We start from the raw sequence: 13,940 nt of genomic DNA, 5'->3' as shown, positions 1-13,940 counted from the left end.
TTTTATCCTCGCCACAACCCAGTGGGGTAGGTTAGGCTGAGATTGTGATTGGCCCAAAGACACCCAATGAGCTTCCTGGCCGAGCAGGGATTTGACCGGGTCCTAGTCCAACACTCTAACCACTACACCATACTGCCTCACTTTGCTACTGCTGCTCCTAATAGAATAATAGTAATGATAATTAGTTCATTAATATTTGTTAGTCATTTGTTACACAAAAAGATTTCCAAGAGACGACATATTTAAGAGCATAACAATAGGTACCATTATAATAAAACTGCATTTGCACAAAAACTCATGGAAGTTATAAAAGGATACTTAACGCAGCCCCCCAATCACAGCATCTTTGGCTCCATAATTAATGTTGATGGGCATCCTCAAGGGTCCTGCTGTTCTCTGTGTCTTTAAACCAGGCTTGGCCCTTCAGCAAGAGGATACCTTCAAACAGAGAAGTATAAAGTAGCACAATAAAGCTACTCTAAGCCCCAGTAAACACAGTGGGACTTACGTAGGAAGCTAGGAAGCTGCCTTATATCGGGGCAGACCATTGGATCTTCTAGCTTAGTACTGTCTGCCCTGACCGGCAGCTGCGCTCCAGGTTTTCATACAGGGGACATTCCCCAGCCCTATCTGGAGATGCTGCTTACCTGGAGATGATCCTACTTTCTGACATGTTAGTTGGTCCCTATTAAAAGTATTGTCATATTCTGGCTTTTGGGGGGAGGATTCCCCCTCCCCACTAACAGATCAACCCAACTGCCTAGATCTTTATTTTTGTTTCCGCTGTGATCATCACAGGTTACACATTAGATACAAAGTTCTGTTCAAAACGTTGTTTCCATTTTTGACAGGCAGAGCTACTCAAACCCGAACTATCCATTAAAAAATTATGAATGGAACAAGGACCCTTCCCCCTCCAAATAAAACTGACAAAGAGACAATACTCTGGGATCCCCTTCTCACTCGCTGAATAAATTTTATTGGCTGAGTGATGGATCCTCTCTGGGTTTCTGAGATGATTCGGAGCCCCCTTTCTGGACTTTGTGTAAAGAAAATTTAAGAGGAGGGGGGAAATCATTGCAACGGAAAAGAGAAAGATAAAATTGTAAAAACTGTTTTCGGGTGTTCTGCCCACCCAAGGCCTTCGTATCAAACTTTCCACCCCCACGTGGAAAAGTCAAAAGGTTGGCAGCAAGAGGGATCCATTAATCAGAATGATCCAGGCTACAAGGGAGGAAAGTGGCCACACCATTTTTCATCAAACAGATGGTTATTAAAAGCAGGCCGCATAACAGAGATTGATAGCATCCTTCAAGCTTCCCATCAAAGTGGTCAACTCAACACCTGTTTTAATTATGTTGCATACATGTCGGTCAGTGTTTAGAGGCCAGTTGCCCCCACGACCCCCAGCAAGCCATGCTTCTGGTACTATAACAGTAAACCTGATGCTCTGAAATTGAGTTTTTCCCAATATGGAGCAAAGTATATGGAAACAGTCACCTTTGGGAAAGGGCGACTGTGTTAAGCCACTTCCAGACTGTTGCTGTTTTCAGGTGGGATTAAATTACAGGCCAGCAAATCCAGGCTGTGAAATTACAGTGGATTTGGCACTGTTGCAAAATAAACTTGCGTCCCTTCTCAAAAAAAACCCCAAACTTTTTGCCATAAGGAAAGCGGTGGGAAAATTATCCAGAAAGTGTGAGACAGATATGGGGAGAAATCCTAGACTCTGTGTTTGGCATTTGAAGCCTTTTTTCATGTGCCCCCGCCAAGGGAGGTGTGGAGAGTAGTGACACAACAGCAGGCCTTCCCAGTGGTGGCCCCCCACTTATGGAATGCTCTCCCCAGGGAGGTGCGCCTGGCACCATCATTATCTACTTTTAGGCACCAGGCAAAAACATTTCTCTTCTCCTAGGTATTTGGCTCCTAATTCTGGAGGGCTGATGATGTTGTACCCTCTTCTAGGTGGTGGGTTGTTCCACCACTGTTATATTTACATGCTTTCTTTAAAAGTTATTTTCTTTCCGTTTTTATACAGGTTTTGACATTTTAATTGATTGCACATTGCGTTGGGTTCATTTTTGTGGGGGGAAAGGAACGAACAAATTTGATAAAGAAAGAAAGGAATTCAATTCAGTTGGCATTTAAAGCCAAATTTATCAAATTCACGCTTTCCAAAACAGTATGAGAACTGAAACACAGCCATCCTTCAAAATTTGCTCTTCTTTGAATTTTGTGATGCTGTTCTCCAACCAACCAGAGTTGACACAAATTATTATTTTATTTATTTATTAAACTTATATACCGCCCAACTAGCAATAGCTCTCTAGGCGGTGAACATAGGAAATACAATAAATGACACAAGCCTTACACGGCGCGGGACCACAATACCTAGCAGAACGCCTTTCCCGATATGAACCTACCCGTTCACTACGTTCAACATCTAAGGCCCTCCTCTGAGTTCCAACTCACAGAGAAGCTCGGAGGGTCGTAACAAGATCTAGGGCCTTTTCGGTGGTTGCCCCTGAATTATGGAACAGTTTTTCTGATGAGGCGCGCCTGGCGCCTACACTTTTTTCGGCGCCAGGTTAAAACCTTTTTATTCTCCCAGGCATTTTAATTCTATCTTTTAGCTTTTAATGTATATCAGGTCGTTTAATTGTTTAATATGTATGCTTTTACTGTTCTTGTGATTCTATTGTATTTTATCCTATGTTGTGCACCGCCCTGAGAGCCTTCGGGCTGTGGGCAGTAGAGAAATCGAATAAAATAAAAAATAAATAAATAATATGAACAATAAAACACAAAAACAGTCTAAAATCAATACAACAAAATTTTAGGATTAAATTAACTTAAATTAAAATGCTTCAGAGAATAGGAAGGTTTTAACTTGGCGCCGAAAACAAAGCAGTGTCGGCACCAAGCGCACTTCCTCAGGAAAACTGTTCCATAGTTCGGGGGCCACCACTGAGAAGGCCCTAGATCTTGTCACCACCCTCCGGGCCTCCCTATGAGTTGGAACCCGGAGGAGGGCCTTCGTAGCAGAACGTAGTGTACGGGCTGGTTCATATCGGGAGAGGCGTTCCGACAGATATCGTGGTCCTGCACCGTATAAGGCTTTATAGGTTCATACCAACACTTTGAATCTGGCCCGGAAGCATATTGGAAGCCAGTGCAGGCAAACCAGAACAGGTGTTATATGCTCGGACCGCTTGGTCCTTGTTAGCAGTCTGGCTGCCGCATTTTGTACTAGCTGTAGCTTCCGAACTGTCTTCAGAGGTAGCCCTACGTAGAGCGCATTGCAGTAATCCAAACGCAAGGTTACCAGAGCATGTACTACTGATGTAAGTGATGCATGCATTTGGGGAAATATGTGTAAAATTGAATACATCTGTGAAAATAATATACAAAAATGTATTATATAAGGGGAAGTTGCTTGCAAAAATGTGTACGTTAGCCAGAACTGCAGACAAAAATGGGTTTATTGGGGGAAATGCATTAAAATGCTGAAGAATTTTCATGAATTCTTCCAAAGTTTCCCCCCGAAATCGCAGATTGCTCCAGAACCAGGAGAACTGAATTTAAGATTGGAAAAATGAGAAACTGACAAAGCTGAACTTGACAGATCCTTCCATCCCTAGTGTAGGATCACATTGGCTTGATACAACACTGTTTAACATCTCTACAAACATCTAACCTCATTGTCTAACCTTCCCGCAAACAAATTAGGATGAATAATCAATAAATTGGTCATCTGGGGCTCATCCACACGGTGATTTAGTGTGTGTGTGTGTGGTGCCACTTGCATCCCCTGGCAATTCACATGGTTCACATGACGTTGTAGGCAAGCAGAAGCTATCACACAGTTTTCCCCTTTAAATCCGTATTAACACAATCCGCTGATAATGTCCCACTGAGTTCAGGGAGGCTTTATTCCAAATAAAATGTGCAAATCTGTGCGTGTTTATGCGGACGTCGTCTCACTGTAAACACCCACAGGACTGGTGTACGTGATTTATGGTGACTGAAGATAATGGGTACCAGTGACGGCTGGTGGCTCCGTGTCAGTGGCTCCAGATTTTAGTTTGAACTTTCAAGAAGCTGGTAAAGATTGGACAGCTCCTTGAAAGTTCGGCTAAAACCCAGAGCAGATTCCACTGCCCCACTGATATGTAGCCACCAGCCGCCACTGCTAGGCACCAGAGTCCACTTCATCAAGTAGATACCGTTTCATTCTGTTTGTTTTAAATTAAGGGCAAACTTTTATCTCCCATTGAAGGAAGATTCAATTGCCAGTCTGGACAGTTCCTCTACATGGAATGGGGTGGGGGAAACCACCGTCTTGAGCCAGCCCTGGACATAAACACAAGCCCAGATGGCTAGGCTGGTTCTACATGGAGCATTTATTGTGGATAGCCACATTTTGTTCATAGCATTGTGGGGGGGAAATCCCCCTCTCATGTTTTCTCAGCTCCAACTTTCTTTCAGTTAAATGAAACAGCTGTGCAATTTCCCCAGGTTTAAATGGCCTATTGCACAGCTATGCTGGCCTTTATAAAGAGCTCTCGCCATTTCCATCACTCTACTCTATCGCTTTAACGCAGATGCTTCTCGTGTTCTCCTCCGGGATCCCTAACCCCAAAAGACAAAAATAGGGGCAGAGGAATTATTAGGGATAGATGCTAGAACAAGGGGACTGGCCTTGGTAAATGGGAGCAATTGGGGCACAGGAACTGACTGGCAAGCCCAGGTGTGACGGACAGTGGCTTATCCATGTTGATTGTGTAGGAGAGGATGAAGCTGCCTTAAACTGAGTAAGACCATTGGCCCATCTAGCTCAGTACTGTCTACACTGACTGGCAGCAGCCGTCCAGGATTCCAAACTGGGTGCATTCCTAGCCCTACCTGGAGATGCCAGGATTTAACCCAGGACCTTCTACATGCAAAGGAGATGCTCCACGTGCTGCCTGTAGCCCTCTCCTAAAAATAAAGTAAGCTTCCAGTCCTCGTGGCTCTCAATAAAGGACTAATTTAAAGAGGATCATGGGAAGCTGCTTTGTTCTGAGGCCACTGGCCCATCTAGCTCCGTGTTGTCTACGCAAGGTATGGGGAACCTGTGGCCCTCCAGACTTTCCTGAAATACAACTCCCCTCCGCCCCTGCCAGCCTGGCCTATGGTCAGGGATGTTGGGAGCTTTAGTTCAGCAACAGCTGAAGAGCCAAAGGTTCCCCACCCGTGGTCTTCACAGTCTGGTAGCAGCTCCCCAGGGTTACAGGCAGGAGTCTCTCCCAGTCCTACCTTGAAAGGCTGGGGATTGGACCTGGGAGTGTCTGCATGCCAAGCGGATGCTGTGCCACAGAGCCACTGGCCTTCTTATGTAACGCCATGTGAACCCACGAACCAAGAAAGAGCCGTTGCAGCCAAAAGGGGAGGGAGGAGGACATCTAAAGTTCTGTCCAGCTCTTTCACACTTTTGATAAACAAGGCGACGCAGCCGGCTGGATGAACTCACAACCGGGGATATACAAAAGGCCACAAATGCCGATTTAAGACTATAAAGATGCTGAACACTTTCAAGGCCCGGCAGGCCATTAGCTATGGCTGAGCAGTTTAGACGCCGCCCCAACAATGGGAATGTTTGGGCGATGAAGGAAAGTGGAATAAGACCTTTGCTGGCAAAACCCGTCGGACCAGATTCTTGACCGGAAGCCTCAGCAGCTGAACGTTTTCGCTGAACGAGAAGGTTTTATGACTAGCTTGAGCCATCGGCAAGATGCACCTTGCAGACAGCAACTTGCACCCATGCGATGCGCAAAGCTGTCATGCACCCAAAAGGAGGGGGCCGGAACTGTTCAGACGCCTATGTGAGGGGCCCTGAGCCTGGTGGCTGGCTTGGAGCTGTGCTCTGAAGTTCTCACAGTGCTCCAGAGTGCAGCCAGTGGCAGTTGATGGCCACTGGACCTGGTGGGCTAGCAGGGTGATCCCTGGTGACTAGGGACGGAGGGGAAATATGACTCAGTTCACATTAAAGCTAAATTTATCAAATGCACACTTTCGGAAACGATGTGAGAACTGAAATACAGCCGTCCTTTGAAATTTGCACTTATCGAAATTTTACAATGCAGTTTGTCAACCAAACAAGGTTTACAAAAATGCGCATATTAGGGGGAAACGTGGACAATATTGGTGAAAATAACACACAGAAATGCAGTATGTTAGGATAAATTGCTTGCAAAAACATGTGCATTAGTCAGAACTGCATACCAACATGTATTTATTAGGAGAAATTTGCAAGACGATGCTGAGGAATTTTCATGAGGATTAAAAAAAATAATCACAAATTGCTGCAGAAATGGGGAGAACCGAATTTAAGATTAGAAAAATGAGAGACTGAGAGAAGCAAAATTGACAGCTCATTGCACCCCTACTGGAGACGGGGCCCATTTCTTCTGCCTTTCCCTCCATCCTCTTCCCATGCAAAGGTACTGTGTGAACTCCTAGTTTACCGAATGCATCAGTCACTCCCCATGACAGAATGCCCCAAAGTAGTTTACAAGGTTTACACTTAAGAAATGCAGTCTTACAGTGACTTAGCAATCCTGTGAGGTGAGGTTCGGCTGAGAGAGGCCCTGTTTTGACAAGCCACCAGCTTTTTAATATTATATTTGGGAGTGACACTATGCTGATGGCATTGTGGTACATTACTGTAGCAACTTGGACCCCAGCCACTTTGCACTGATTGCGGTTCTGCAGCCAGCCGGCCTCCCCCACCAAGCAAGTCCACCTGGGCACAGCAGGATTGGGGCAGGGGAGAAAGCACAGATTCTCTGCCAAGAGTCCCTTCAATCCTACAGCCAAATCTGCAGCTTTTAAAGTAGGCTTTGCCACCCTGGTGCCCTCCAGACTCTTCGGGCTATGATTCCATCCACCTCAGCCAGCGTGCTGAGGCTTATGGGAGTTATAATCTAGAACATCTGGAATGTGCTTGGTCGGAAAAGGTTGCATTAAAGGCACAGGAGCCCCCGCGAGGCGAAAAATATGCCGGCCCAAGCCCTGCTCTGATGTAGTCGCTCAGGTTCTGCAAGGCTTATCAACATCACCGGCGGCCAATCAGTGGTGGCAATCAGCCTGGCTAGATTCCACTGACAATCAGACTTCTGATCTCTATTAGTTTACTGCCTGTTTCCTTTTTGCGAAAGTATACCAATGCATTGTACGTGTTTGCAGAGGGAAAGAGTCATATGTAGTTCCCTCTTTCATCCACCAAATGCTGGGGGTAGGCATCTAGAGGAAGTTCCACTCCTTAAGCATCAGTAGCTAACCTGCGTCCCTCCAGATGTTGCTGGACTACAGCTCCCATCATCCCTAACCATTGGCCATACTGGCTGGGCCTGATGGGAGTCGTAGTTCGACAACAGCGGAAGGGGCACATGCTAGCCACCCCTGCTCCTAAAGACACAATCCTTTAGAGATGTTTTAGGCCTCAATTCTCATCAGTGCCAGCACAGACAATGTCCGAGCAGCTGGAGGGCACCAGATTGGGGAAGGCTGCATCAACAGTGCTATTAAGTTGGTCCTCTCATTAGGGCTACTACTGGGAGGAAGGGCGGAATATAAATCTAATAAATAAATAAATAAATAAAATTAGCTGATTAGCCACCCAAGTGGGAGAGAAAGCAATGCATAACCAGGGATAAAGATCCAAGACTGTAACAGAAATGAATCAATCGGTGTATTGATGTGCAATGCTTCATTCAAGGCATGTGAACAAAATTATGAACTCTGTTGAAAACACAGTGACATCAGGCAATATAGTACTTAGAAAGTTTGGATTTTGAAGAATGTCATAAGATTTTTCATTATAATTGTACTGACAAAGCCGTCAAAAAGAGCCTAATTGAAGATTTCGCCTTCTGTCTTCCTCTGGCTAGGGATGGAAATGTCTGTCTGTTTTTAGTTCTCTCTGTTTCTAATTTTTCCAATGTTAAATTCAGTTCTCTACATTTCTACAGCGATACGCAATTAAAAAAAAAATCCTCATGAAGATTCTCCACCATTGTAGTGCGAATTCTTCCAAATAAATACAGTTTTGTAGGCAGTTTGGAGAAAGGTACACAGTTTTGCAAGCCATTTCTTGTAATTTCATGCCGTTTTGCATGTTATTTTCACGCATGTATTCATTTTTATGCCCACTTTCCTCTCATATATGCATTTTTGTAAATGTTGTTTAGCTGGCGAACTGCAGCCCAACATTCTAATAAATGCGAATTTCGAAGGATGGCTGGGTTTCGGTTCTCATATTGTTTTGGAAATTGCGAATTTGATCAATTTTGCCTGAAATGCGAACTGAATCGAAATTCTCACCCATCCCTACCTATGGCCCATCTTAGTTGCTAACTAGAAATATCTGTACCAATTCTGTTCAAAAGCCAACAAATTCAGGTTGCACAATTAAAGTTGATTTGGACCACTTGAGCCACAAACCAGCTCAAATTGGACTTTTTCCTGTCAGAAAACTGGAACAGGGTCAGAGGAGGGCAATGAGGATGGTCAGGGGACTGCAAAGAAAGCCCTATGAGGAGAGACTGAAAGAACTGGGCATGTTTAGCCTTGAGAAGAGAAGACTGAGGGGAGATACGATAGCACTCTTCAAGTACTTGAGAGGTTGCCACACAGAGGAGGGCCGGGATCTCTTCTCAATCGTCCCAGAGTGCAGGACATAGAATGATGGGCTCAAGTTACAGGAAGCCAGATTTCGACTGAGCATCAGGAAAAAAATCCTAACTGTGCAGTACGACAGTGGAACCAATGACCTAGGGAGGTGGTGCACTCTCCAATGTTGGAGGCATTCAAGAGGCAGCTGGACCTGTCGGGTATGCTTTAAGTTGGATTCCTGCATTGAGCAGGGGGGTGCACTTGATGGCCTTATAGGCCCCTCCCAACTCTACTGTTCTATGATTCTATTATTCTAAGAAAATGCACTGGAAGTTGTGGGATAACCCTTACTTGACAGTTCATCGTCTAACCTCCCCACAAACAAACCAGGATGAATGCTTAATAAACCGGTCATCTGGAGACAGCCTAAGTATCCTAGCATTTTGCAGTAAAATTCATAGCCACACCAGGCAAGAGCTGTCGGCCACGATCCTGCTGCCTTCAGCTGGGTGAGATCATGTGAAGAATAGTTGGGGAGGCAGCAAGAAAGTCGGAGAGGAGAGAATGATTATCTGTACACCTTCTGTATCGCTCAGGAGCTGGACAAGGAAGATGGAACTGTCCGCCTTTTAATGTCAATTTCATTACTTATGTCGGCGACAACTCTGGAAGGTGTCGACTGGGTATCTATAATTTGTTGGGGCACAGTGTCACTGCTTTCTTCTTCACCAACATCATGGGATTCCTCTGAATGCCAGTTGCTGGGAATCACACGTGGAGAGAGTGCTGCTGCGCTCAGGCCCTCTTCTGGGGCTTCCCATTGGGGCATCTGGTTGGCCCCAGGGACAACGGGAGGCTGGACTAGATGGGCCCCGTTGGCCTGATCCAGCAGCCAGGCTGTTCTTCTTACGCTCTCACCCTGACACATTTCACGACATTCCTTTGAAACATTCCAGCAACATTTATAATTCCACATCCATTGGGAGGCCCTTGTTCTTCTCTTCATCTATGCTTGACGGCCTGGTGGGCTCTTCAAACTGTATCGCTGGGTTTTCATCACCCGAATTGTGGCTGTTACTGAGAGTCAGCGAAACAAAACCTGTCAAGCAGCCGGTGCAAAAATGCCACAGAGTTGTTGCATTTCCCCCTGCACTCTTGTCCCATCATGGCCACTTTACCGTTTGCTGAAGTTAGGAATGGAAGACTCTGCTTTACAGGGAGTCAGACCATTGGTCCGTCTGGCTCAGTAGTGTCTACCCTGACCGGCAGCAACTCTCCAGGGGCTTTAGAGGAGGGACAAGTCCCAGCCCTACCTGGAAATGCCCGAGGATTTGACCTGAATGCAAAGCCTCTTCCAGTAAAAATAAAGCAAGATTCTAGTCCTCACGGTTCTGAATTAAGGGCTGGTTTAAATAGGAACACAGGAAGCTGCCTTATACCGAGTCAGACCATTGGTCCATCTAGCTCAGTATTGTCTACACTGACTGGCAGCTGCTCTACCAACACTACCTGGAGATGCTGGTCGGGATTGAACCTGGGACCTTCTTCATGCAAAGCAGATACTCTGCCACCACAGAGCTATGGCTCTTCCCCAGAGTTGCTCTTATGCTCTTTCCTGATTACAGGAAATATATCTGTTAATTTTATTTATTTAGTTAGTTATTAAGTTATATCCCGCCCTTCCTCCCAGAAGGAGGAAACTAATGAATTGTTTTCTTCACATAACTAAAGCAAAAATTTGTTGTTTGCTTTGTTATTTCTTTCCAGAATTGTCATGGTTTATCTGATAACTTACATACTCTGTTATTCTAAATTGGGAGGACTGTGTTATTTAGTTTTAAAAGTAGCAAAGTTAGTCTAAAATGAAAAAAAATGTTTAAAAAAGAATTCCATCCCACTGGGTTCTTTGGGACCGGGTTCATAAAGTCACCTGCATTGCTTGCAGAAGGTCCCAAATTCAATCCCTGGCATCTCCAGGTAGGAGAGAGACTGGGAGAGACCCTGGTCTGAAATCTTGGAGAGCTGCTGCCAGTCAGTGTAGACAATACTAAGCTAGATGGACCATTAGTATAAGACAGCTTGCTATGTTTCTATTTAAACCAGCCCTTAATATTCTAATTGGGCAAAAGGCAGCTTCCTAGGTGCCTATTTCCTGCATAAATGTGCCTAGAACTTCAGCCTTACAGCACAATCCTGTACAAGTCTGCACAGAAACAAGTCCTGCTGAGTTCAATGGGGCTTACTCCCAGGTAAGTTGGTATAGGATTGCAGCCTTAGTGCCACTGGCTTCAGTCTGATTGCAGAGTTAAGCATGTGCTTAACACAATCCTACATCAACTTACCTGGAAGTAAATCCCATTGGACTCCATGGGGATTGCATCTCTGTAGAGACCCTTAGTCTTGCTGAGTTTGTCTCTCTTATGGGAATTAAGAGGCTGGATCCAGACATTACTGTTATTAATTTATTACCCACCCTTCACCCCGTCCCAGGGCGGCTTACACTTAAAATGCAGCCTTAAAAACAACTTAAAACACCTTACAATCGCAAATATTGAGGTTCCTCAATGTTATGGGAGAAAGGGAGGATTTTTACAAGTGCCATCAGCTTCCCAGTGCAGAACAACAATGTTACATTGCAATCTTAACTGTGCCTACTCAGAAGTAAGCTCTGTTGAATTTAATGTGGCTTGCGCCCAGGTAAATGGGTTTAGGATTTAGGATTGCAGCCTATGTTTAAGTTTGTTGTTGGTTTAAGTGGGTCTACTCTCAGCATGACTTAAGCCCAGATATATCCCAAATGGGACTACAAAAAGCTTTATATTGGCTGGATCATGCCTCTAATAATACATTTATTTAGATATTTAGAATTGGGTTGCCAATGAGTCCGGATATACCTTGGCAAGAGGAGAGTGATCCCCAACTCTTCCGTTGTTTTCAAAATGTGCTGCTTTGTTTTTGCTTGGGAGGGGGGGATTTTATTATCTATATTTCTCCTTTATTTTCTTTATTGAAATAGTTACAGGCCACACTTTTATAAAAAACCTGGCAAGGCATGTATACAGCATGCAATATCACAATAAGGTCAATAAAAATGATCAGTAAAACATCAATAAATATGGAGTTGGTAAAAAAAAGAAATGCTTTTAGGGGATGTCAGGAGTGACTCTCTTGCAGAACCTCTGCTGGAGGTGAAGGTGGAAATGGGCAAGAAATTTGGTTCAGTTTGTATTTCAGGCTGATTTTATCAAATTCACACTTTTGAAAACAATCTGAGAACTGAAACGTAGTTCTTCGAAATGGGCACATATTTGAATTTTGCAACGCAGTTCGCCAACCAAACGTTTACAAAAATGCGTATATTAAGGAAAAGTGGGCATAAAAATGAATATATGAGTAACATGCAAAAATGCATGATATGATGAGGCATTGCTTGCAAAAATGTGTATATTAGTCAAAACTGTCTACAGAAATGTGTTTATCAAGAGAAATTCGCACTAAAATGCTGGAGAATTTTCATGAGGATTATTTTTTTAATTGCTGCAGAAATGTGGAGAACTGAATTTAAGAAAAATGCGAAACGGAGAGAGCCAAAATTGACAGAACTTTCCATCCCTAACTGGAACTTTGGACAAGTTCTGTATCATAATTGTATCGCATTGCGGTTTTGCCATTCCGTCTGCATTGTATTTGTGGGGTGCGTGTGTGTGTTTGTAAGCGGTTTAGAGACCATCTTAGTATATTAAGTGGCATATAAATATATTGAATAAATAAATAAGACACTTTTGGGGGGGTGCTTTGGAAAATGACCCTTTCGTAAGACCCTCCAGGACCCTCCTCTGTTGTGATTGCCAGTCTTGTTAGTTCATCTGTATCATTGCCCTGGTGACCTCTGACCCCTGCTGTGTGTCTCTCTCTCTCTCCCCCTCCCCATATAATCTTTTTACAGCCCTCCCCTCCCAGCCCTTGGCACTCAGTGTATATTGATTGCCCCTCTATTCTTTTTTTTTTGGCAAAGAAACATCCATCGGTCCATTTCCACGTGGTGCCCCTTTGTCTTGCCTTTCTGTTTCTCCGTGTTGCCAGCCTGTCCTCAACTTCTTGACCTCTGCCTCCTCCCCCTCCCGCCGAGCCTGGAATCAGCCTTGTTTGTCCACCAAGATTCTTTTTCATACAAAGCAGAATTTCTTTTCTTTCCCCCTCCAGGAGAAGCTGCTTTGATCCCTCTCTCTTCATCCCTCCCTCTAACTTTTCTCCGATGAAATGGTGCCTTTCTCTTGACGGCAAAGGCATTCTTTGGACGGAGGAAACTGAAATGGTACCTCTGATGAAGACAGATCACGCCTCTTTTATTGCTTGGAAATGGTGTGTGTGTGTGTGTGTGTGTGTGTGTGTGTGTGTGTGTGTGTGTGTGTGTGCGCTACCCATTTTGGGGCTGGATCCATACAAGGGTCAATTGGATCTCCCTCATCCTCAATTGAAGAGTTGTGAACTTAGAAGCTCAATGAATGCAGTTTAAGCATGGGTCAAGGTCAAGTCTGAAATGCATTTGTATTTATATTGCTAGCCTGGCGGGGACAGACCTGTATATGAAAGATACACATTGCTGGACATATTAAGGTGCAAATATAGTGTGATGGAATGGTTAGAGGGTCAGACGGGGATTAGGGAGTGCTAGATTCAAGTCTGCGCTCAGCTATCAAGCTCATAGAGGCCCCATCTGCTGTACACATTTAAAGTAGTATCATACCACTTTTAAACAGTCGCAGCTTCCCCCAAAGAATCCCAGGAAGCGTAGACTGTTAAGGGTGCTGAGAGTTTTTAGGAGACCCCCTGTTCCCCTCAGAGAGCTACAATTTCCAGAGTGGTTTCACAAACAATCCCTCTTTCTAGGGAATTGTGAGGGGAATCCAGGTCTCCAAAGAACTCTCAGCACCCTTAACAAACTACAGCTCCCATTATTTTTGTGGGGATGGGGAAGCCGTGACTGTTTAGAGTCGTATAATACTGATTTAAATGTAGTGTAGATGGGGCCTAAGTGATTTTGCACCCCCTCTCTCTGCCTTGGCCTTGGGCTCCTTAGTGGAAGAGTGAGATGTAACAATAATAAATAACACAATGTGAGACCTGCAACAAAACATTGTAGCACGGAGCATTCAGGGTTCTTAGTGGAAAATATGCAAGGGGGGGGAGCAGAGCAGATCTGTAAATTAAGGGTTACCCTCCCTCTCTATATTGTGATTTATTTTCATGACAGATCACATGTACAAATCCTCCCTCATCATTCA

The sequence above is a fragment of the Rhineura floridana genome, chromosome 21, assembly GCF_030035675.1.
Source record: "Rhineura floridana isolate rRhiFlo1 chromosome 21, rRhiFlo1.hap2, whole genome shotgun sequence".
NCBI classification, from domain to species: Eukaryota; Metazoa; Chordata; class Lepidosauria; order Squamata; family Rhineuridae; genus Rhineura; species Rhineura floridana.
The sequence above is the reverse complement of the archived record's forward strand: the minus strand, read 5'-3'. Positions refer to the sequence as shown.